At 45.3% G+C, this 21,448-nt stretch overlaps 1 long non-coding RNA gene across 2 annotated transcripts; it reads right to left on the minus strand.

Annotated features, from left to right (window-relative positions):
- Positions 1-15,016: 15,016 nt before the first annotated feature.
- LOC118946532 lies at positions 15,017-20,867 on the minus strand. Of its 2 annotated transcripts, none has more exons than XR_005041407.1 (5): positions 20,428-20,867; positions 19,441-19,616; positions 17,537-17,604; positions 17,109-17,175; positions 15,017-15,395 (listed from the first exon to the last, which is right to left on the minus strand). It is a non-coding gene; the product is annotated as an uncharacterized LOC118946532 (long non-coding RNA). The 2 variants fall into 2 exon arrangements; XR_005041406.1 differs by having other exon boundaries at positions 17,109-17,149; positions 20,428-20,866.
- Between the last annotated feature and the right edge of the window lie 581 nt (positions 20,868-21,448).

Below are 21,448 nucleotides of genomic sequence, written 5' to 3' on the forward strand. Positions count from 1 at the left end.
TAATTTGACTGCCCAGCCTGGTCTGTGATGTACAGTACTTTGACTGCCCAGCCTGGTCTGTGATGTACAGTACTTTGACTGCCCAGCCTGGTTTGTGATGTACAGTACTTTGACTGCCCAGCCTGGTCTGTGATGTACAGTACTTTGACTGCCCAGCCTGGTCTGTGATGTACAGTACTTTGACTGCCCAGCCTGGTCTGTGATGTACAGTACTTTGACTGCCCAGCCTGGTATGTGATGTACAGTACTTTGACTGCCCAGCCTGGTCTGTGATGTACAGTACTTTGACTGCCCAGCCTGGTCTGTGATGTACAGTGCTTTGACTGCCCAGCCTGGTCTGTGATGTACAGTACTTTGACTGCCCAGCCTGGTCTGTGATGTACAGTACTTTGACTGCCCAGCCTGGTCTGTGATGTACAGTGCTTTGACTGCCCAGCCTGGTCTGTGATGTACAGTACTTTGACTGCCCAGCCTGGTCTGTGATGTACAGTACTTTGACTGCCCAGCCTGGTCTGTGATGTACAGTACTTTGACTGCCCAGCCTGGTCTGTGATGTACAGTACTTTGACTGCCCAGCCTGGTCTGTGATGTACAGTACTTTGACTGCCCAGCCTGGTCTGTGATGTACAGTACTTTGACTGCCCAGCCTGGTCTGTGATGTACAGTACTTTGACTGTCCAGCCTGGTCTGTGATTTACAGTACTTTGACTGCCCAGCCTGGTCTGTGATGTACAGCACTTTGACTGTCCAGCCTTGTCTGTGATGTACAGTACTTTGACTGCCCAGCCTGGTCTGTGATGTACAGTACTTTGACTGCCCAGCCTGGTCTGTGATGTACAGTACTTTGACTGCCCAGCCTGGTCTGTGATGTACAGTACTTTGACTGCCCAGCCTGGTCTGTGATGTACAGTACTTTGACTGCCCAGCCTGGTCTGTGATGTACAGTACTTTGACTGCCCAGCCTTGTCTGTGATGTACAGTACTTTGACTGCCCAGCCTGGTCTGTGATGTACAGTACTTTGACTGCCCAGCCTGGTCTGTGATGTACAGTACTTTGACTGTCCAGCCTGGTCTGTGATGTACAGTACTTTGACTGCCCAGCCTGGTTTGTGATGTACAGTACTTTGACTGTCCAGCCTGGTCTGTGATGTACAGTACTTTGACTGCCCAGCCTGGTCTGTGATGTACAGTACTTTGACTGTCCAGCCTGGTCTGTGATGTACAGTACTTTGACTGCCCAGCCTGGTCTGTGATGTACAGTACTTTGACTGCCCAGCCTGGTCTGTGATGTACAGTACTTTGACTGCCCAGCCTGGTCTGTGATGTACAGTACTTTGACTGCCCAGCCTGGTCTGTGATGTACAGTACTTTGACTGCCCAGCCTGGTCTGTGATGTACAGTACTTTGACTGTCCAGCCTGGTCTGTGATGTACAGTACTTTGACTGCCCAGCCTGGTCTGTGATGTACAGTACTTTGACTGTCCAGCCTGGTCTGTGATGTACAGTACTTTGACTGCCCAGCCTGGTCTGTGATGTACAGTACTTTGACTGTCCAGCCTGGTCTGTGATGTACAGTACTTTGACTGCCCAGCCTGGTCTGTGATGTACAGTACTTTGACTGCCCAGCCTGGTCTGTGATGTACAGTACTTTGACTGCCCAGCCTGGTCTGTGATGTACAGTACTTTGACTGCCCAGCCTGGTCTGTGATGTACAGTACTTTGACTGCCCAGCCTGGTCTGTGATGTACAGTACTTTGACTGCCCAGCCTGGTCTGTGATGTACAGTACTTTGACTGCCCAGCCTGGTCTGTGATGTACAGTACTTTGACTGCCCAGCCTGGTTTGTGATGTACAGTACTTTGACTGTCCAGCCTGGTTTGTGATGTACAGTACTTTGACTGTCCAGCCTGGTCTGTGATGTACAGTACTTTGACTGTCCAGCCTGTTCCCCCGGCATTCTTGCAGTGTCAGTGGACGGGAACAAGAAGCTGAATCGATTCAAAAAAAGGGTATGTAAAACTTGTCATAATTGATCAAGTAACACCATACTCTATATCATTTAAACAATCCAAACAAGGTTTGCCTTTTCTTTGTCCAGTGTGAATGTTTTAAAATGCAGTTGAGTTCATTTTTAGCTTAAATGTTTTTAGTTTGTAATTAAATGAATTATCAACATTGTTAATTAAGTGTCCCACAATCAGTTACTGAGGTTGATTGCTATTTCATATGTCATGTATATAATGTATTTCATGTATCCTTTCAAGGACTGATGACAAAGGATTCTTTGATGGTGTATTTATCTGCAAGGATGAGGATGTCTGACTTTGAACTATGTCCCATACAAAGACTAAACATGTACGTTTCCTGTGTATCTTCTAAACTGTGAAATAGGACTGGCCTCGGGCCATCTGACTCAAAGGCAGACTCGTTACACACTATTCCAATAAAAACATATCATTTTGGAGAGATGGTAATCCTCTCTCCAAGTCCAGGGTCGTTACACCACTCCCTCTGTTCAGAAATGCAACACACTTTACAAGTGCTTGTTTTTGACAGTCAATCTCTGATCTCCATTGTAGCGAACACAGAGGGTATCTCAGCGCCCTCAGCCTGATTTTAAAAACCTAACCACTGTCCCATTAACACCCCCCCCCCCCCCCCCCCCCCCCCAAAAAAAGAATGTTCAACCTATATGTAATGCTCCGGGTGTCGTGGGTGTGGAGTCAAATGCAGGAGACAGAGAGTTCAATGCTGCGCGTCCTTTAATCGCACCAATGCACCACAGGGTGCTCACAAAAACGTTACGTTCCCAAAACACAGGGAATCAAAATGTACAAATGGGACACAACGTGCCTATACCACAGAGCCGAAGGTTTACAATGAAATAATCCCGCACAACAACCAGGCGGGCCGGCTGTCTAATAAAGACAAACTAATTACACATTCACAGGTGCTACCACTCAACATACAAGGAGGGGAAGGAAAAACAATCAGTGGCAGCTAATAGGCCGGTGACGACGACCGCCGAGCGCCACCTGCCCGGGAAAGGGAAACACCCTCGGTCGGACTCGTGACAGTACCCCCCCCCTGACGCGTGGCTCCCGCAGCGCGCCGACACCGGCCTCGAGGTCGCCCCGGAGGACGAGGCGCAGGGCGATCCGGATGGAGGCGATGGAAATCCCTCAACATGGAGGGATCCAAGATGTCCCCCACCGGTACCCAGCACCTCTCCTCCGGACCGTACCCCTCCCAGTCCACGAGGTACTGCAGGCCCCTCACCCGGCGTCTTGAGTCCAGAATGGCCCGGATCGTGTACGCCGGGGACCCCTCGATGTCCAGCGGGGGGGGGAGGGACCTCCGGTACCTCACTGTCCTGCAGGGGACCAGCTACCACCGGCCTGAGGAGAGACACATGAAACGAGGGGTTAATACGATAATAGGAAGGGAGTTGTAATCGATAACACACCTCGTTTATCCTCCTCAGGACTTTAAAGGGCCCTACACACTGCGGACCCAGCTTCCGGCAGGGCAAGCGGAGAGGTAGGTTTCGGGTCGAGAGCCAGACCCTGTCCCCCGGTACAAATACGGGGGCCTCACTGCGGTGGCGGTCAGCACTCCTCTTCTGCCGTCCACTCGCTTGTCGTAGAGATTCCTGGACGGCCCTCCAGGTCTCCTTGGAGCGCTGTACCCATTCCTCCACCGCAGGAGCCTCGGTCTGGCTCGGATGCCATGGTGCCAGGACCGGCTGGTACCCCAACACACACTGAAAAGGGGACACGTTAGTAGAGGAGTGGCGTAGTGAGTTCTGAGCCATTTCAGCCCAGGGAATGTATCGTGCCCACTCCCCTGGCCGATCCTGGCAATACGACCGCAGAAACCTACCCACCTCCTGGTTCACTCTCTCCACCTGCCCATTACTCTCGGGGTGATAACCGGAGGTCAGGCTGACAGAGACCCCCAAACGTTCCATGAACGCTCTCCATACCCGGGACGTGAATTGGGGGCCCCGATCAGAAACGATGTCCTCCGGCACCCCGTAGTGCCGGAAGACATGGGTGAATAACGCCTCCGCAGTCTGTAGGGCTGTAGGGATACCGGGCAACGGGAGGAGACGGCAGGACTTAGAGAACCGATCCACAATCACCAGAACCGTGGTGTTCCCCTGAGACGGCGGGAGATCGGTTAGGAAATCTATGGACAGATGTGACCATGGCCGCTGTGGAACAGGGAGGGGTTGTAGCTTCCCTCTAGGAAGGTGCCTAGGAGCCTTACTCTGAGCGCACACTGAACAGGAGGAGACATAACCCTTAACGTCCTTAGCCAACGTAGGCCACCAATACCTCCCCTGAAGGCTCCCCACTGTCCTCGTCACCCCAGGGTGACCCGAGGAGGGTAGAACGTGAGCCCACCGAATCAGTTTGTCCCGAACACCAAGCGGCACGTACCTTCGCCCCGCTGGACACTGAGAAGGCGCGGGTTCAGCCCGTAACGCCCGCTCAATGTCCGAGTCCACCTCCCATACCACTGGGGCTACCAGCTTCGATGCGGGAAGGATGGGAGTAGGTTCGGTGGACCCATCCTCCGTGTCATAAAGGCGGGACAGTGCGTCAGCCTTCACGTTCTGGGAGCCCGGTCTATAAGACAAAGTAAATCGGAACCGGGTGAAGAACATGGCCCACCTTGCCTGACGTGGGTTAAGTCTCCTAGCTGCCCGAATATACTCCAGATTCTGGTGGTCGGTCCAGATGAGAAAGGGGTGTTTAGCCCCCTCAAGCCAGTGTCTCCACACCTTCAGAGCTCTAACCACCGCTAGCAACTCCCGGTCCCCCACATCATAGTTACGCTCCGCTGGGCTGAGCTTCCTTGAGAAGAAAGCGCAGGGTCGGAGTTTTGGTGGCGTACCCGAGCGCTGTGATAGCACGGCACCCACCCCAGCCTCGGACGCGTCCACCTCCACTATGAATGCTAGAGAGGGGTCCGGATGCGCCAACACGGGCGCATCAGTAAACAGCGCCTTCAACTTGTTGAATGCTCCGTCCGCCTCTGCTGACCACTGCAAACGCACCGGGCCCCCCTTCAGCAGTGAGGTGATGGGAGCCGCTACCTGGCCAAAACCCCGGATAAACCTCCGGTAGTAGTTGGCAAAACCCAGGAAACGCTGCACCTCCTTTACCGTGGTCGGAGTCGGCCAATTACGCACGGCCCTAATGCGGTCACCCTCCATCACTACCCCCGAGGTGGAAATGCGATATCCCAGAAAAGAGACGGCTCGTTTAGAGAACACGCATTTCTCAGCCTTGACGTATAGGTCATGCTCCAGCAGTCTACCAAGCACCTTGCGCACCAGAGACACATGCGCGGTGTGAGTGGCCGAGTAGATCAGAATGTCATCGATATAAGCCACCACTCCCTGCCCGCACAGGTCCCTGAGAATCTCGTCTACAAAGGATTGGAAAACGGCTGGAGCATTCTTTAACCCATACGGCATGACGAGGTACTCATAGTGGCCTGATGTAGTACTAAATGCGGTTTTCCACTCGTCTCCCTTCCGAATACGCACCAAACTATACGCGCTCCTGAGATCCAGTTTTGTGAAGAACTGCGCTCCGTGGAACGATTCCACCGCCGTAGCGATGAGAGGTAGAGGGTAACTATACCCCACTGTGATGGCGTTTAGACCTCTATAATCGATACACGGACGCAAGCCTCCCTCCTTTTTCCTCACAAAAAAGAAACTTGAGGAGACGGGTGAAATGGAGGACCGAATGTACCCCTGTCCCAGCGCCTCCGTGACATATGTCTCCATTGCCAACGTCTCCTCCTGGGACAGCGGGTACACGTGACTCTTGGGAAGCGCAGCGTCTACCTGGAGATCTATCGTACAATCCCTTCCCGGTCGATAAGGTGGTAATTTAGTCGCTTTCACTTTACTGAAAGCGATTGCCAAATCGGCATCCTCGGGGGGAATGCACACCGTGGAACCCTGGTCTGGACTCTCCACCGACGTGGCACCGATGGAAACTCCCAAACACCTTCCAGAACACTCCTCTGACCACCCCTGGAGAACCCCCTGTTTCCACGAAATTTTAGGATTGTGCCGGGCCAGCCAGGGAGTCCCCAGCACCACTGGAAACGCAGGCGAGTCAATAATAAAGAAACTGATACGCTCCCTATGATTCCCCTGCGTCACCATGTCCAGTGGGACCGTGGTCTCCCTGACCATCCCTGACCCTAATGGCCGGCTATCTAGGGAGTGCACGGGGAAAGGAGAATCTATCGGCACCAGCGGAACCCCTAACTTAAGGGCGAGTCCGCGATCCATAAAGTTCCCAGCTGCGCCTGAATCGACGAGCGCCCTATGCTGGGAAGAGGGAAAAAAGCGAAGGAAAAAAGTTAAGACAAACATGTGGCCAACAGGGGGTTCTGGGTGAGTTTGATGCTGACTCACCTGGGGTGACCGAGAAGCGTTCCGCCTGCCATCTCTACTCCCAGACGGACCCCCCCAGCACCGATCAGACGTGTGTCCTCTCCGACCACAGTTGGTGCAGGGAAGGCCTCCTCCTCCGGTACCCCTCGGCGCAGCCCCTCCCAACTCCATCGGAATGGGAGCGGAGGGGCTGGGTGGTGGAACGCACAGGACCCTCTCTGAACGCCCGCGGGCAGCCAGCAGATTATCCAGTCGAATGGACATGTCAATCAGCTGATCCAGTGACAGAGTGGTGTCCCGACACGCTAACTCCCGGCGGACATCCTCTCGGAGACTACACCTGTAGTGGTCCATGAGAGCCCTGTCGTTCCACCCAGATCCGGCTGCCAAGGTCCGGAACTCCAGCGCGTAATCCTGGGCGCTCCTCCTCTCCTGCCTGAGGTGAAATAGTCGTTCTCCCGCCGCTCGGCCATCTAGAGGGTGATCAAACACGGCGCGGAAGCGACGGGAAAACTCTGGGTAGTGCTCCCGCGCTGAGTCTGGACCATTCCAGACCGCGTTCGCCCATTCCAGGGCACGACCCGTGAGGCAGGAGATGAGGACACTCACCCTCTCTTCTCCTGAGGGAGTGGGTCTGACGGTGGCCAGGTATAGCTCCAGCTGGAGCAGAAACCCCTGGCAACCCGCCGCCGCTCCATCATAAGCCCTCGGTAGCGTCAGACGGAGGGTGCTGGAGTCGGGAGATGGGGAGTCCGGAACCGTGGGTGCCGAAGGTGGAGAGAGGAGCCCACTCCTCTCCCATCTGTCCATTCTCTCCATCACTTGATCCATCGCGGATCCGATCCGATGAAGGACGGTGGTGTGGTGGAGAACCCGTTCCTCCATCGATGGGAGAGGGTTGGCTGCTGCTCCTGCTGACTCCATCAATTTGATAGGTGCGGGATTCTGTAATGCTCCGGGTGTCGTGGGTGTGGAGTCAAATGCAGGAGACAGAGAGTTCAATGCTGCGCGTCCTTTAATCGCACCAATGCACCACAGGGTGCTCACAAAAACGTTACGTTCCCAAAACACAGGGAATCAAAATGTACAAATGGGACACAACGTGCCTATACCACAGAGCCGAAGGTTTACAATGAAATAATCCCGCACAACAACCAGGCGGGCCGGCTGTCTAATAAAGACAAACTAATTACACATTCACAGGTGCTACCACTCAACATACAAGGAGGGGAAGGAAAAACAATCAGTGGCAGCTAATAGGCCGGTGACGACGACCGCCGAGCGCCACCTGCCCGGGAAAGGGAAACACCCTCGGTCGGACTCGTGACACTATACTCTTCTACTTCCTTGTCTAGGGTTATGGAAAAGGGCTATGTGGAGCATCCCTGTGGACAGCAGCTAAAGAGTTGTCAAGGAAAACAAACAACAAATTTGATGAAGAGGGACTTGATGTTGCCATCTGCCGCCACGGAATAATTCTAAGGAACCTCAACATGATGCGTGGAGAGATCTTTGTGTACCCACTGTTCTTGCCGAAGGAATTGTCTGGCAGCAGGTACATACAATTCATGTGTACGGATGTGATCTGCAAATGTTGGCCATACCTGACCAAAGTTGCCCTTCATTGTCCAGAGCTCGCCACTCTTCCAGACATGAAGCCCCTTCTGTCCGTCATGCATGCAAAGGCACATCGTTTGAAATGCCAGGTAAGTTTTCCTTTATTAAGCTGTTCAAAGAGAATTTCCAGCGTCAGTCCTTTACAAGGCTTCCCATTTAGATGTTTGCTATTCACATAATTGCAATATTAAGTCAATCTTCTTTTTAAATGTAAATGAAGATTAAGTGGGGAGGATGGAATCGGGAAGGAGCTGGCACAACTCTGGGGGAGGAAGTAGAAGAAGGGAACAGCTTCTTGTCGAGGGCTGCAATCTGTTCCAAAGGAAGTAACAATTTAAGGTTGTTCTATTCAGCTATGTTAGTACTTATCTGGAATAAGGAGTTCTATTTGGATTCTCTAGCAAGAACAGACATGCTAACCATCCAGGCCAGGGGGTGGAACAGAAGGAAGAAGAACAACCTGAACAGAGCATTGTCCAGAAGATACAGTGGGGCAAAAAAGTATTAGTCAATCACCATTTGTGCAAGTTCTCCCACTTAAAAAGATGAGAGAGGCCTGTAATTTTCATCATAGGCACACTTCAACTATGACAGATAAAATTAGAAAAGTTTTTTTTCAGAAAATCACATTGTAGGATTTTTAATGAATTTATTTGCAAATTATGGTGGAAAATAAATATTTGGTCACCTACAAACAAACAAGATTTCTGGCTCTCACAGACCTGTAACTTCTTCTTTAAGAGGCTCCTCTGTCCTCCACTCGTTACCTGTATTAATGGCACCTGTTTGAACTTGTTATCAGTATAAAAGACACCTGTCCACAACCTCAAACAGTCACACTCCAAACTCCACTATGGCCAAGACCAAAGAGCTGTCAAAGGACACCAGAAACAAAATTGTAGACCTGCACTAGGCTGGGAAGACTGAATCTGCAATAGGTAAGCAGCTTGGTTTGAAGAAATCAACTGTGGGAGCAATTATTAGGAAATGGAAGACATACAAGACCACTGATAATCTCCCTCGATCTGGGGCTCCACGCAAGATCTCACCCCGTGGGGTCAAAATGATCACAAGAACAGTGAGCATGTGTCATTCCAAATGAACCACCCAGTGCACTCAAGGAGATCTGGAGAGAATTTGATAGGTGTAAGGAACGATATGGTGGTAGCTTCAACTTGTTCTCCGATAGGTATAAGTAATACGGAGAAAATACAGACTAGCCTATTAAAGCCTCTCATATTGCAACTATTGTATAGAAGGTAGGGGCTAGGGATTCATTTGGAATTAGGCAAGACTATGTGATAGGATTCATTGCATCAAAAATTATTTACTTATGTCTCATGTGTCCCAAAGAAGAACACTTGGTACTTGTTGGAGGGGGACTTGACCACTCCTTCGGGTAACTCCCAGACCTAGTGAATGACCCGCAGAGAGCTGGGACCAAAGTAACAAAGCCTACCATCAGTAACACACTACGCCGCCAGGGACTCAAATCCTGCAGTGCCAGACGTGTCCCCCTGCTTAAGCCAGTACATGTCCAGGCCCGTCTGAAGTTTGCTAGAGAGCATTCAGATGATCCAGAAGAAGATTGGGAGAATGTCATATGGTCAGATTAAACCAAAATATAACTTTTTGGTAAAAACTCAACTCGTCGTGTTTGGAAGACAAAGAATGCTGAGTTGCATCCATACCTACTGTGAAGCATGGGGGTGGAAACATCATGCTTTGGGGCTGTTTTTCTGCAAAGGGACCAGGACGACTGATCCGTGTAAAGGAAAGAATGAATTGGGACATGTATCGTGAGATTTTGAGTGAAAACCTCCTTCCATCAGCAATGGCATTGAAGATGAAACGTGGCTGGGTCTTTCAGCATGACAATGATCCCAAACACACCGCCCGGGCAATGAAGGAGTGGCTTCGTAAGAAGCATTTCAAGGTCCTGGATTGGCCTAGCCAGTCTCCAGATCTCAACCCCATAGAAAATATTTGGAGGGAGTTGAAAGTCCGTGTTGCCCAGCAACAGCCCCAAAACATCACTGCTCTAGAGGAGATCTGCATGGAGGAATGGGTCAAAATACCAGCAGCAGTGTGTGAAAACGTCATGAAGACTTACAGAAAACGTGTGACCTCTGTCATTGCCAACAAAGGGTATATAACAAAGTATTGAGATAAACTTTTGTTATTGACCAAATACTTATTTTCCACCATAATTTGCAAATAAATTCATTAAAAATCCTACAATGTGATTTTCTGGATTTTTTTTCTAATTTTGTCTGTCATAGTTGAAGTGTACCTATGGTGAAAATTACAAGCCTCTCTCATCTTTTTAAGTGGGAGAACTTGCACAATTGGTGGCTGACTAAATACTTTTTTGCCCCACTGTACTTGGTGTATTGTGTGGATCAATACATTTATTTTAGAAGTTTTATAGCTTTGCATTTAATTTATTTTAAAACAATTAACGATTTGGGTGTAGGCGATGAGACTGTACAACTGGACAATGGAAGTTCTTAAGTAATTAGCAATGGGCTAATACAGGTAAATGAATACAAAAAAAATACATCTTAAATGTAACTCTCCTGGACTGTCACCTTGACGTGGTGGTAATCAACTGGCAGGTGCAATCATGCCGGACAGGTGGAAGGGTAGGAGGCAGACAAAACATTCCCTGGTTCTCCAGGTTGGGGCTCACTCACCCCCCACATAACAAATAATTTGTTACAGAAACCTTCACAGGCCCTATGTTCCTCCAGGAAGTGAGTGAAACTACTCACCGTTGGAGATGCGTTGTTAATTTATAGATTTATTGTATTTCAGGGGAAAACAAATGAGAACATGGATGGTCCCCAGGTACTACAGAGAACAATTGAAGTCCTGTTTCTTAGCATCAAACAAAGGAAACAGAACCTCTACCGTCAGACAGGTTTGTTACATTTCATGAATATTGGATTGCACACACTTCATTTCAGAGCCATGCAATTTAACAAATAATTTAATTCTCCTTTTGTTTCAATGACAGATGGATGCAAGAAAAGACACCCTCTGTGCAGAAAGATATTGAAAGAAAATGCCAAATTGACAGCTGCCATAGAGGAGTACAACGCCCTTGTACCAGATTCAGCAATACCATCTGCAGATGAGATCCTTTCCGCAGACCTTCATGTAGTATGGCCTTGGGAGCTGCATGGACAAAGTAAGTAGTATGTTTGTGTGTCACAATAACTATGTTTCTGTTTTGCTATCTGTGTTTGTTCAGTTGCACAAACACAGACAGCACTGCCAAAGTTACAAATCCACATTGCATGAATTTACAGCTGACCTACTCACAAAGAAAATAGCCTTTGACCGGGTGTCACTCCTGAGACGGCTGAAAAGTTATTTGAGTTAAAAGTTAATTGTCCTAAAGGAAGTCAAACAGCACTGGGAAAGCCTAAAGAGGGAATCGGAGAATGTGCAAGACCTTGCTTCACATGTGGCACTTGACCTAAGCAGACAAGTTAGGGGAATTTTCATTAATATGTACAATTGATGTTGGCACCCTGTAATTGCTATTGTATTTAAGGAATAGGTCATTTTATTTACCCTACACATTACGATTGTTGGTGTTAGGCTGGCAATTGAATCAGTTGGAACCTGGGAGCAGAGGTCTCTACTCCATGCTTCAGAGGAGAGTCAGCAGCCTCAGAAGACACCAGAACACTGTCATGCTGAGAGCAAAGCTATGGGCCAAGACACCTCCCTCCTAGAAGATAACTTCATAGATGATCTCCTGGAAGAGGACCTAGATGACATCTATGACAGCATCCACTACAGCTCTGATGACGAGGAATCTGTCACCGACTGAAGAAGTTTGTTTGGGTGGGTGCAGTTTGCACTGGGTGGAAAGTGATTCTGCCTTCCTAAGGAAGAATAGTTTGAACATTTAATGGAAAATAAACGTTTGTTTTTTTCTGGTTGACAATGTGATCATGTGGCATAGATTTGAGAAGGGCGCTCGTCTGTTACTGCTTATGCCCGGTTACATGACCAGGCCCGATGCGCCCCTTTAAATGGACAATCTGCAGTTGCTACGTCCACTTTTGGATTCTTGAAGAATAGTTCAGCTGCCGTACCCCATCAGATCCCAAAATGTAGTTTTTTTACTCCAATGTTTGTAAACAAAGTAGATGTAAACATACACTAGCATGTGTCAAACTCATTCCACGGGTGAGCTGAGTGTCTGCTGTTTTTCCGCTCCTCCCATGATTGATGAATTAAGGTCACTAATTACTAAGGAACTCCTCTCACCTGGTTGTCTAGGTCTTAATTGAAAGGAATAAAACAAAAACCAGATGACACTAGGCTCTCCATGGAATGAGATTGACACCACTGGATTATAGCCTCGAAACATGGTTTAAACTATGGCTCCATTTCTCCAGCCCCACCCCTCTGCTTTTTACAGAACCATTGGCAGGGAGGAGGATTTATTGTTTCACCTGGTGATTGCCGATTTAAACATAGTTAAACTGTAACGTGTGTGCTTATTAGTTTAGTTAATAAAAAAACAGAAGGTTATCCTTGACTTCAAGTAATCATTTGCATTATGATGGAGCTACGTTAGTACATTAGTCATGGGCTTTTAAGTCAACAATTTCTTATGTATGTATGAGATGTACAAATGCTTAACTAGTACTGAGTATTTTGACCAGTTACTTCTTTACTCTCAAGTCGTTTTCGAGAGGGCTACTTTACTTGTACTTGAGTACAATAACGGACTCCCATCAGTTACAGATGAATCGGGTTAGTTGCAAAATATTTCCTATAATCTACAGGCACTCGCAATGAGTCATCAAAAGTATGGACACAGAATGATTGTATTTTATTATGTTGACCCAATTATGACCCATGACATCTTTTGGGGAGAATAATGCATATCCCTTGTGTGTTAATTAAGCTGCAAACTTGGAAATGTTCCTATTGAAATGTGGGTTGTCCCATCCTGAACAGGCATACTCTCATATATGACATACTCTTAACGCTACTATCAGCGTATTATTATTAGAATTAGATGAAAAAATGGCACTTATGCAGGCAGGTCTGACATAGTGGGAGAATTGTGAACATGCACGTATATATATATATCTGTGTTGTCAGCGTTTGGCTACGTCTTCGGTTTGGTCGATCGGTCAGAGTTTGTTTCGGTTATGTGCGTCGCAATGCCCGTTACGTAATAGACTAGGTTTCTGAATTTTTTGATTATATTTTTAACTATTCATAAATTATTGTTCCGCAATGTTTCTTTCATTTGAATGTCGTAAACATTGTCGGATTATATTAAATAATTGATGTAACATAAATTCTTATAAATTCATATGTTACAGAAACCGGAAAAGTTGTGAGCTGCAAATGTGGCGCCATTTTGTACGGTTTGTTCTTTATCAATATCTTCGCCGATATCATTCTAATTGATGTGTAGAATTATATGTACATTCATTGGGACATACATAACGCTGTCCTGCATCAGCAAATTCAATGTCTGAAGTACTGCACTTTTTGAAATGTGCTTTTCGTCATAAATAGTTAAGCTTGACATGTGTGATTATTTTGATTGAATAAGGTCCCCTTACTAAACCTTAATGTCAAATAACGTTCGGATATTTTAATCTGTTCTTGAATATAAAAAATCATAAAAGTTTGGGGAAAAGTCAACTGTTGGTGGCGCCACTGAGCCCCCCATGGCCACCAGGGGTATGAGATTGCATAATTATGTCTAATTCATGTAAAGGATTATTTGTGCCAAGCCATAAAACTGAACTACAAAAAAAAAAAAAAAAAAAAAAAAATGGGGGGGGATTCTATGACCAGACCTGACCTCTTACAAAGGTTTCCTAGGTTGTATAAAGGTTCATGGCAGAAAACAAGTGTATGTATAGAAATGCTTATATAAACGTTGTTACATCGATATTGACGCTTCTAGAAGTTCAAAAATAGACATTCAACAGTCTATATATGTGGCCTTTCAACCCATATACCCATTACCCATTGCCTTATAACCGCACCTCTATCGCCATGGTCCCCGGCACATCATATTCCTGATAAGCAACAATGATGAAAATTAATTCTCACTGCCTATTCAAAAAAAGCAGTTGTGAAATGATTTGGCTTTCACCCTCATTAAATATTTCCTCATTAAATATTTAAACAAGTGACCTTATAGTCTCAGATTTGCATTCATTTGTTCCAAACAGAATGTTGTAGCTTTACTATATAGGAAAAGGCCCAGGTAACATGAAGAACTGTGTATGTTAACCTGTGCTCTTTTTCTAATAGTGCGCCGTCGTTTTATTTCAGGACCACGGACAGCTACTGTTAGCTCGTGCGGGAGAAATGCAAGGCATGCCGTGGCGAGTTCAGGACCACGGCAGTGGAGACTGGAGAGCGTCACTAACAACAAATACGAAGACCAGTACCTCCAGGAAAGAAAAATATATATATATATTTTTGCCTACTGTAAACATTGTCATTTCAAATTACGATATGAATCTGTGATTTCCAACCATCTGACCTAATACTGTCTGATTCATATAGCCTGATTTTTTTTATGTTTGTTCTTTATTATATCAACTGATTGCTTCTGTATGTGGTGCTTTGGCTGAAAGACCAACACGTTTGATCTGGAGCCCATAGACTATTAAACTTGCAAATGAACTGTCTCTTTAGTAAATATAATTGTATCTACTCCATAAGATAAGCAGCTATGTACATTGTGTTATAGAAATAGGCATAGACTAAAGGTAAACAATTAGAGAGTGAAATTAAATGTATATATTTAATAACATTGTAAAATGAATCAATGCAAACATAAAATACTCTACTTCTGACTACTTTAATACACATATACATGAATATCACAATACTTTTGGTCCCCTAAAATGGGGGGGGGGGGGGGGGGGTATGTACAAAACGTGCTGTAATTTCTAAACAGTTCACCAGATATGGATGAAAATACCCTCAAATTAAAGCTGAGACTGCACTTTAACCTCATAGTCATTGTATATTTTCAAATCCAAAGTGCTGGAGTACAGATCCAAAACAACAACAAAAATGTGTCACTGTTGCAATACTCTTGTAGCTCACTTTATATCAATATCTAAATGTATATTCTCATGAAGCTGATTGAGATCAAATGGTTGGCATTGTGATGCTCCATGAATGTTTCAATGGTAAATCATGGCGAATTTGGCCAACCATTTATGATTAACAGGGATACATGTGAAGGGAGAGTGAGGAATACATTTGTGCATAAAGTAGAAGTTAAACTGGAGAAACGCGGTCCTCGGCCTTGATCTAGTCATCGTCCCATTTATTGCCACTGTAAGACAAGAAAGAAAACATGAAAAGGAATGTCATGTTTTTAAGCAGAAATAGAAAATAAATAATTCACTATATAATCGTGAGCAAGGGTTGCACCTATTCCTTTAAAAGGGTTTTCTGAATTTTGGTTGCACCTAATCTCACGTTGGTCAAGCGCCTTCTCCTCTCAAATATAACATTTCAACTACATAAAGTACCTTGCAAAAGTATTCATACCCCTTGGATTTCTTCACGTTTTATTGTGTTACAACGTTGGATTGAAATTGATTTCATTTCGATTTTTTTTTGTCAACAAGTAACTCAAAATGGTGTACTCTAATGTCAAAGTGGAAGAAAATGTAGATTTTTTTATAAAGGCATGCCTAAATTAGTTCACGATTTAAACGTGGCTTAACAAATCACACAATATGTTATATGGACTCAATAGGAGTTTACATGATTTTTGAATAATTACTCATACCTCTGTACCCCATACATAGAACATCTGTAAGGTCCCTCAGTCAGGTTTCGAATTTCAAGCACAGATTCAACTACAAAGACCAGGGAGCTTTTCGAAAGCCTCATAAAGAAGGGCAGTGATTGATAGATGGATAACAATAACAAATCAGACATTGCATATCTCTTTAAGCATGATCAAGTTAATAATTATACTGTGGATTATGTATTAAACCACCCAGACACATCAAAGATAGTCATCCTTCTGAACTGAGCTGCAGGACATGAATGCAACTGCTCAGGTGTGTCATCATGAGGCCATTGGTGATTTTACAGTTACAGGCTGTCCTGGTAGAACAACGGAGGATGGATCAACATCATTGTAGTAACGCCACAAAAATGACTTAAATTACAGTGAAAAAGAATACAAATATACGGAATAAAAAACGATCTAATCATGCATCTTGCATGCACAATTCTGGTGTGTTAAGCTCTAAAAGACTTACCCAAGAAGACTCCCAGCTGTAATCACTGTCAAAGGCGTTTCCAAGGGGTATGACTACTTTTGCAAGGCACTGTAACGTTCAATACCAAGGTACAGCCAAAACCATATGTATTTGGAGAGTGAAGCTAAAATGTTAAATTTGGATCTATACTCCAGAATGTAGTTTTTTAAATAAAAGGTTTCATGTACTATAACTTATACACTTTAAGTGAATTTGTCCAAATACGTATGGCTTCTTCAAATTGGGGGGGGGGGGGGGGGGGGACTATATACATAAAGTGATTTTATTTCTAAATTGTAAAAAGGTGACCTGTACTATCGTCTCATATGAAACATTTGATCTCAAATCCAAAATGCTGGAGTTTAGAGTCAAATTGTACATTTTAGCTTCACTGTCAAAATACATATGGTGTTGAGTGTACAGCATATCCTCAATACATATGGTGTTGAGTGTACAGCATATCCTCAATACATAGGGTGTTGAGTGTACAGCATATCCTCAATACATATGGTGTTGAGTGTACAGCATATCCTCAATACATTAGGTGTTGAGTGTACAGCATATCCTCAATACATATGGTGAGTGTACAGCATATCCTCAATACATATGGTGTTGAGTGTACAGCATATCCTCAATACATATGGTGTTGAGTGTACAGCATATCCTCAATACATATGGTGTTGAGTGTACAGCATATCCTCAATACATATGGTGTTGAGTGTACAGCATATCCTCAATACATTCTAGGAGATTAGTTGAAGTAAACATACCATCCAGAGCATGGCTTCCACCTCACTTTCTGCTCCTGACCCTTTATTACGCAACAAACACAAATGTCTGTTTTATTTTAAAAGCTGCACTATGCAGAAATCGCTCTGCAAGGTCATGGTAGCTAATATCAGCTGTTTGAAGCTGTTGTACAAAACCAAAGTAAAAGACTCAATAACAAAACTTAGGAACGGGAAGCATAGAAATAACGCAAACTGTAGAACAGATCTACAGCTTCTTAGACTTGCTTTCAAGTAGAATGATGATCTGTAACTAACATTTCTATGTGAATTTGGTCGGGCCACCGAAAAAGTTACATATTGCCACTTTAACTACAAGGTCTATGCACTGCAAGTTAACTACAATTGGTGTTGCACTATGATTAGCCTGTAAATACAGTCACAGGAATTTCAATGTTCTGCAGATTTACCTTTGAAGTTCTATTGGCAAGAATCTTGAGAATAGGGAAAATCGTTTGCCCCTGGTGCACTGGACACTCTGAAACAATAAATGCATGTATTTATTTAATCACCACCCACCAGAACACGAATAAAGTAAAGTTAGCAGGACAGTCATTTGAATTATTCAGTTTACATCTATGCCTAGCCTTAGACGACACTCTTATAAATGGTTCTTTGGCTGTCACCACTGTAGAACCCTTTTGGTTCCATGTAGAACCCTTAAGACAAAGGGTTCTACATGGAACCCAACAGAGTTCTACCAGGAACCAAAAAGGGTTCTCCTATGGCGACAGCTGAAGAACCCTTTTGGAACCTTTTTTTCTAAGAGTGTACAGTATGCCTGCCTCCTGAAAAGTCGGGGACCATCAATCACTGGAATTGTTTTATTAATTTATGAAAAACATAATTTAAGTTATTGACATCATTAACATTTATGAATAAACAATATAGGTTAGATACTGATTTACATTTTTGCATGTAGTCATATTTCCTCTTCCTTGGTCGGGGTTGGCTGTGTCATACTCAGCGAGTTGGAGGGTTTTTTGAGGGTGACAGGGTGACAGGACTTTCTTCCCGTCTTCTTTGGTTTGGTTTGGTTTGGGTGTAGCTGGTCTCCTGGGCGGTGGGGGTTATTGGGGGTTTAACCTGGTTGAGGATAGTGTAGCTGGTCTTCTGGGTGGTGGGGATTATTGGGGGTTCAACTTGGTTGAGGATGGGGGTGTAGCTGGAAAGGGTGTGATGTGTGAGTATGTGAGTGAGACAGCAGGTGAGTGAGCGAGCTGGTGTTGCGCGTATGTGTGAGTGTGTGTGCGAGTGTGTGAAACAGAAGAGGTGTGTGTGGGAATGGTGGAGGGTAGGCCATGGTGAAGAGGTGGGTTTTTAGGCAGGACTGAAAGATGATGATGGAGCCAGGAGCCATTCTGCATGAAAGGTGGATAGGGGGGCCTCCTGGGTGGCGCAGTGGTCTAAGGCACTGCATCGCTAGCTGTGCCACCAGAGACTCTGGGTTCGAGCCCAGGCTCTGTAGCAGCTGGCTGCGACCGGGAGGTCCATGGGACGACGCACAATTGGCCTAATATCGTCCGGGTTAGGGAGGGTTTGGCCGGTAGGATATCCTTGTCTCATCGCGCACTAGCGACGCCTGTGGCGGGCCGGGCGCAGTGCACACTGACCAGGTCACTAGGTGTACGGTGTTTCCTCCAGCTTGGTTGGGTTGTGTTTCGGAGGCCGCATGGCTCTCGACCTTCGTCTCTCCCAAGCCCGTACGGGAGTTGTAGCAATGAGACAAGACAGAAACTACTAACAATTGGACACCACGAAATTGGGGATAAAAAATAAATAAAAATACAACAAAAAACAAAACAAAAGGTGGATACGAAAGTGTCAGAAAGAATAGCCCTATACACATAACATTGACTGATGGAATGCACCAATCCACTCTGGCATGGGGCTTGAATTGACAAGAAGAACTAGAGATTGTGATATAAAAACTATACTAACAATAGCAATTAATAAAGGGACAACTAAGGAGCTGACGTTGAGTTCACATTAAACATCAAGCCCTGACCCTTCACAAACCCACTAAAGAAGTGCTGTGTGTGTGTTTGAAGGTGACATGGGTTTCAATGACTCAATCATATGGGTCAGATCTGATAACTGTAATGTAATGTGTCATACTAACTAGTTGACTACTATTGTAACCTAGATGTATCTGCCATAGGTGCACAGTGCAATGAGTGTCGTTAGTTGACTGTTGAAACAGTACCTGGGCCCGTGGGATTTGCTTACGTATTTTAATCTCCTCCACTTTGTTTTTTGAAAACACAAGAAATGGGAAGAAAGCTGAATGAAAAGAGAAAAAGTTTCCACTTACTTAAAATGCAGCCAGAGGATAGATCAAGAGATCTGTATCAAGAGGATGGAGAGAGAGAGAGAGTAAAGGTGTCAGCCGTAGGTGTAGGTCTGAGTGGTCTGAATAGAAAGGTGGTAGGTGTAGGTCTGAGTGGTCTGAAGAGAAGGGTGGTAGGTGTGAAGGGTCTTTATTTGGAGCTGCAAAGTAAAGAGAATAGAACAAGTTTAGAATTGTATTTCACCGCTGTATATGTAGGATACTTATTTGAATAAAACATTTTAACTGAGCATTAAGATGTACTTCATTTGTAAGTGGATTACATCACAAACACTACAGGTGGTGTACAAAAATGTAAAGAATGTGAATGATGGATAATAAGATGACCATTGGATAGATACACATTCACTGTGGATGGGAGCATTGCTGTCTGGTGGTCCCAACTCATCCATTGCTCGGAATTGTTTTCTCCACAAGATCTAAAACAGTCTTTGGAAAGGCTTTGCAAAGACAAGTTGAACTATCTCTATTAGGCATGGGTGTCAAACTCATTCCGCAGAGGGCCTAGTGTCTGCAAGTTTTTGTTTTTTCATTTCAATGAACATCTGGACAACCTAACCAGGTGAGGGGAGTTCCTTAAGTCATTTGTGACCTTCATTTATCAATCAAGGGTGGAGAAAAAAACCTGCAGACACTCGGACCTCCCATGGTAGGAGTTTGACACATGTGGATTAAAGTAATTAACCACTCAAACTAGTTTAATCAGGGGTGAAGATGTTGCCCAGAACAAAACCCTGCGCCCACCATGAAGCTCCATAGACTGTAGCCTAGCTCGCTGCTAGCTAGCTAGCTGAAACTGTTGAGTAGGCCTATAGCTAAGATTTTCATTGAAAACCTTGACAGATTAGTGAAAATGTATAGTGATTTGACAAATGTCGTAAAAAGATATAAATCAATCTCCATACATACTAGCGATTACAACCACATTGTTTTATTGCATACTTCACTTACCGGGAAAGAGAATGATCGCATGGGAGGATCGGGTACGGTCCCAAGTTGCCTTCTTTGTTGAAGTCATGATGCGCATTTGTGTTGTAGGTCAACATACACAGATTATGCACAGAATACGAATATACATTCAAACTGCAAGGAAAAGCGTTTCTTAGATTAATTTAATTTGATACTCTAATATAAACCGAACAACGCAGAAAGTAACCTCCCCTTCAGCCAATTGTGTTGACGAAATAGGAACGCGCTCCGCATTACATAGTGTTGAAGTTGCCTATCTACAGTACTGATCTTGGGTCAGTTTTCCGTTATTTTCTCGTACGACTTGGGGAGAGAAAGCAACATCACCCGCAAGGGTTTTGATCGGCCAACATATGTTTTCTGACTGCAATGAGCGCAACAACACCCACAAATATTAAGTGAAAACAAGCATAGAAAACAGTATTTGCCATTGACAATGTATTTAAATGTTCCCCGGCAAAGAACCCAAAGAGTGCCATTACTTGGAGTAATAAAATGCCTACCTGTTGAATATCCTCTTGTCTGCAGCAAATAAATGTATCGGATGAGTGGAGTGGAAGATTAAATACATTTCTTTCAATGGAAAAATCACCCATAAAATACATCTGAAGACAGATGTAGACTATGTATGTAGGCTAAACATTGGAACCGCTCCAATATTATTGTGTAGACATACCGACGCTCGTCGGATGTGGCAGGGCTTGCAAACTATTACAGACTACAAAGGGAAGCACAGCCGCGAGCTGCCCAGTGACACCCAGACGAGCTAAATCACTTCTATGCTCGCTTCGAGGCAAATAACACTGAGGCATGCATGAGAGCATCAGCTGTTCCGGGCGACTGTGTGATCACGCTCTCCGTAGCCGACGTGAGTAAGACGTTTAAACAGGTCAACATACACAAGGCTGCGGGGCCAGACGGATTACCAGGACGTGTGCTCCGGGCATGTGCTGACCAACTGGCAGGTGTCTTCACTGACATTTTCAACATGTCCCTGATTGAG

This window comes from Oncorhynchus mykiss, chromosome 32, assembly GCF_013265735.2.
Source record: "Oncorhynchus mykiss isolate Arlee chromosome 32, USDA_OmykA_1.1, whole genome shotgun sequence".
NCBI lineage: Eukaryota > Metazoa > Chordata > Actinopteri > Salmoniformes > Salmonidae > Oncorhynchus > Oncorhynchus mykiss.